This window comes from Hipposideros armiger, unplaced genomic scaffold (assembly GCF_001890085.2).
Source record: "Hipposideros armiger isolate ML-2016 unplaced genomic scaffold, ASM189008v1 scaffold_97, whole genome shotgun sequence".
NCBI lineage: Eukaryota > Metazoa > Chordata > Mammalia > Chiroptera > Hipposideridae > Hipposideros > Hipposideros armiger.
This window is the reverse complement of record NW_017731447.1, coordinates 1,045,391-1,049,398: the sequence shown is the minus strand read 5'-3', so window position 1 is coordinate 1,049,398 and position 4,008 is coordinate 1,045,391. Positions and strand designations below refer to the sequence as shown.

The 4,008-nt window shown below is 53.2% G+C and overlaps 1 long non-coding RNA gene across 2 annotated transcripts; it reads left to right on the top strand.

The window, feature by feature from the left end:
- Positions 1-325: 325 nt before the first annotated feature.
- On the top strand, positions 326-3,957 carry LOC109384614 (uncharacterized). 2 transcript variants are annotated; one of them, XR_002124436.1, is made up of 3 exons: positions 326-657; positions 3,378-3,485; positions 3,867-3,957. It is a non-coding gene; the product is annotated as an uncharacterized LOC109384614 (long non-coding RNA). The 2 variants fall into 2 exon arrangements; XR_002124437.1 differs by having other exon boundaries at positions 3,378-3,726; positions 3,867-3,946.
- The last annotated feature ends 51 nt before the right edge of the window (positions 3,958-4,008 follow it).

Here is a 4,008-nt window from a genome sequence, read left to right as displayed (position 1 = left end):
TCCTCCACAACTAGACTGAAGAACAAAACAACAGCAACTTGTCTGTTCCCCCTCCCCCAATTCCCCAATAAAATATTTAAACAAAAATTCATTCAAAATGCAAAAGAGACTAATGTATTTTATTGTCACAGAGTATAAAAAAGTTCAATGATACAGCCGTTGCTGAAGACCCCACCCAGAGCAGTGAGAAGGGAATAGAAATACCCTAGTTTCTTTCTTCCTCCTGTTCTCCAATTTCACTGCCAACCTAAGTAAAGAGGTAAGCTGAGGCAAGCTCCAATTACCAGAAATTGAGTTTATTGGAGAAAAGCGGAGCAATTGCAATTTGGAAAACGAGTGGAAGCCGCTGGCGAACAGGCGACTCCGCGGAGGGCTTGGGATAGACTGTATTTATCGTCGAGGAGGGGAAGTCCAGTCAGGGTCCAAGCAGCAAGTTCATTGGCTGGAGGATGGGGCGGTCTTCTGTAAATCAGGCAATTAACGCGAGATCAGTCAGGTCTCTCAGCTGGTTCTGAAGTGCCGCTCTTCCGAGGACGCATGCGTAAGAGTCTCCATTTCCTCTCCTGCGGTTCCATTTTAGACTGAAATCCTTTTGCACGTCCCACCTGAAAGGAGCTGCCTCTGTATCGCCAGCTCCAACACAGTTCTAGGAACCAGGTAGGTGCTTAATAAATATTTCATGAGTGAGCGAATGGCCGACTGTTGTAGATGTGGAATGTTGGGGTCGGCACCCCCACCTTCCAGGTTCACACTGAGCAACTATCCCCTCCCTCCTGCCTCCAGAGTCCCAGGGAGCCAGAGAAGAGGGCTGCCCTGGGCACCCTTTCTCCCCAGCACACAGTTCACAGAGCCAGGGGCTTGAGGTTTAATTTGGCTGTTACCCAGTGGCTACGGACTCTTGGGCAAGCCACATAACTTTTTCTGGTTCCATCTTCTCATGGTAAGGTAGAGACTGTGATATCTGCCCTCCTTACCTCTCGAGGGTGGTTTGGAGGTGAGTGTTGATGTTCCTGAGAGAGGAGCACCAAAGCATGAACCCAAATTCTGAGAAGCCGGTGAATATTCATCCTGGCTTTAGGTCCTGGGTGGCCACACTGATGTCAACCAGCTTTGTTGTTTGTCTCCTCCAGGGAGGAAATGTTAGCTGGAAGCACTTCAAGGGAGACAGCTCCTTGACTGTGGAGTTGGCGGCGTCTCCGCGGGCTGCTGACCGCAGTGGTGGAGGGAGCCACCAGCAGCTGTGGGGCGTGCTGGCCAGCTGAGGGCCCGGCTCCTCTCCACCCCCTCCGTCCACCCTGGGGTTCTCACCTGGGGCTGTTGATGCAGAGAACCTGGTTAGGCCCAGGAATTCTGATTCCTGGGTCAGCTGTGGTCCTAGGACAGGCTCGCGTTCTGCCAAGGACAAATGAAAGAGATAGATCCTGAGCAGAGAGAAATCGTCGGGCAGTGCTCATGTCCTTTCCCTGCCGTAACCTATGCCAAGCCCTGGGATATAGGAACTAAGGGAACAGCTCTGCCCCTCAAAGAGGTTATGGTTGAACAGGGGATAGAATGGATGCCCTTATCCAGGGTGAGGTCCCTGCCTCATTAGGGAGCAGTGAAGGCTGAGGCTTGCTGGGGATGGTGGCAGTGAGTGGTGTCCCTGCCCCACTGCTGCTGGCTGGCTCTTTCTCTCCTCTGAGCTGCTGAGGCAGGTCTGCCAGGCGCTCAGGAGAGTGCTTCCTGGCTGCTGGCTCTGGGGTTGACGCACGGGCAGTGTGAGGCGGATGCCATGGGAAAGGGCCTGCCTCAGAGAAAGGTTCCTTGGGGAGAAACAATCTCACGTCCTCCTTTCTCCAGCTGAAATGCTACCCGGCCTAACTTGGGGAGTTATGAGAGCCCCCAGGCCTGGCCCACTGATGCCTGAGAAGCCCCCACAGGCAGGGGATGAAAGGGGAGGTGGTCCGCAGGAATGCAGTAACCCCCCTAAGACCCTAATCCCCAGGGCCTGGGGGAGGGTGCGGCTGGTACCGGCTGGAACTGTGGTTTCACTACTAAAGCCCCTCGGAAGCCAGGAGGCCAGAGTGTTTGAATTATAGGCCTGGTCCGGCTGCGTGCTGGGGCTGAGCCAGGAACCCTGGGCCTCACGCCCCTCTTGGGTAGATAAGGACTCATCAAAAGGAACTGCTTGTGGGCTCACCCCTCGTACATCACTATTTCCGGACCCACCAGCCAGTCGTTGGAGCGACAAGACAGATAATCATATACATACATGGAGGGTATTTCATAATTTCTTGTGAAGTCCTTCACACAAACATCTTGTGTGAGAGCCAGTCCATGCCCTTGGGCTTGAAATGAACATCAGACTAGCTTCTGTGAGCCTCAGTAAGACTCCCTGGGGAGCCCCTGTGCCCACCCACTCCAGGTTTGGGGTCAGCCAACATTTTGTGATAGCCTCTGATCCAGCCCCTGCCCTGGGAGAAGCGTGGATTTTCCTGGAGGTTTGTGGAGGTCAGAAAGAGGGGGTACTTCACACACCAGTCACCCAGCAGCACTTCATGGCAGACTTCCCTGCCCAGCAGACATCCTGGCCCTCTCCACATCCCTGTTCTTTGGCAGCGGGTTGCCAGCCCCCTCTTCCCTTCCTGCTCTGTACACAGACTCCGAAAACCCTCTGCTGCCCAAAGCAATGGGGCCTCTCCCAAAACCTCTCAGGTCTCCTCAGGATTTCCCTTCAGCTGCAGACTGTAGCTCTCACCCAGCAAACAGCCAGGCAGGCTCTGCAGGCCCAGCCGCCAGCGGCCACCGGAACAGCTGCACTGGGGCTGCTGCAGTCTCTGAAACCTGCCCAGGGTGCCCATCTGCCTTGTCCCCCCACTCCCGGAGGGGAAGACTTTGCCAAAGAGAGAGCCATGTTGTTATGCGCCCTGGGCTTTGCTCCTGGGTGTTTCCGAAGCTCAGGGCTGAGGTCTTTGTCCATTCTCAGAATCCGGAATCCATCTGCGCCCCCTCCCCCGCCAAAGCCCCCAACAATCTTTCCTCCCTCTAACAAAGAGCCCTTTTGATTTTTATCCCTCTCTTGCCAAGTGTCTTGGGTAATAAAAATAAGACTATCAGCTTGCTATGTTCTAGGTACTAGTCTAACAGCACTTTGTAGTTATGAGCTCATTTCATCTCAGTATTTGTGTGTGTGAGTGTCTGTCTGATTTCCTTAACTGTATAGTGAAGTCCTCACGGGTAGAGATTGGGGTGCCACGTGTTTGTATCCCCTGAATTCCATACACTCCAGGAATGTTTGCTGATTGACTCAGCCTGTCCTTGGGAGGTCCCATCCCAACCTGGTTACTCACTTTCTCTTCAACTGGAGCTAAGATTTCCTTCCTTTCTTATACCCTCAGGAGGAATAAGTGTTGCAACATGACCTGGAGAGGCTTTGGGACCACAGGGACTTTTCCTCTGACTGTTCACTAGAAGGCACCTGCCCGAGAGGAGCAAGGAAGACGCAGGTGGGCATTCTGAGCCGGAGGGGAGATAGGCATCTGTGTGTGTGTGTGTGTTCACGGTGGTTGTCTCTGGATGGTGGATTGTGGATGATTTGGGTTTTCGTCTGATGCTTTCCTGCATTTCCTGCCACGAACAAGTATTGCATTTTCACTCTCAAAGGGGGAATTAGACATGTGAAAATCAGAATGTTTTAAAATCACTTCAGATGTTTCCTGAGCGTTTTGTTGAGTAGTGATGGTTGAGGTAAGTTTCAAAGGGTGAGTACAGACGTCTCAGAAGCTGGTATTCAGCCGGCCTCCATCCTGCTGGTGAGTGACCCGTCTTGACTGACCACTGCCCATGCCATACTGAGTGACAAATCTTTTGCTGTCTCCCCTGCCCAGAGGTCATAACCTCTTCTTCGGAGGGGATGAAGATTTAAATTCCCCAAGCCAGGGGCCGGCCGAGTGGCGCGATGGTTAAGAACTCGCTTGGGATGCCAGAGGGCCCCGGTTTGGATCCCACATATGAGGGCCAGTGACACTG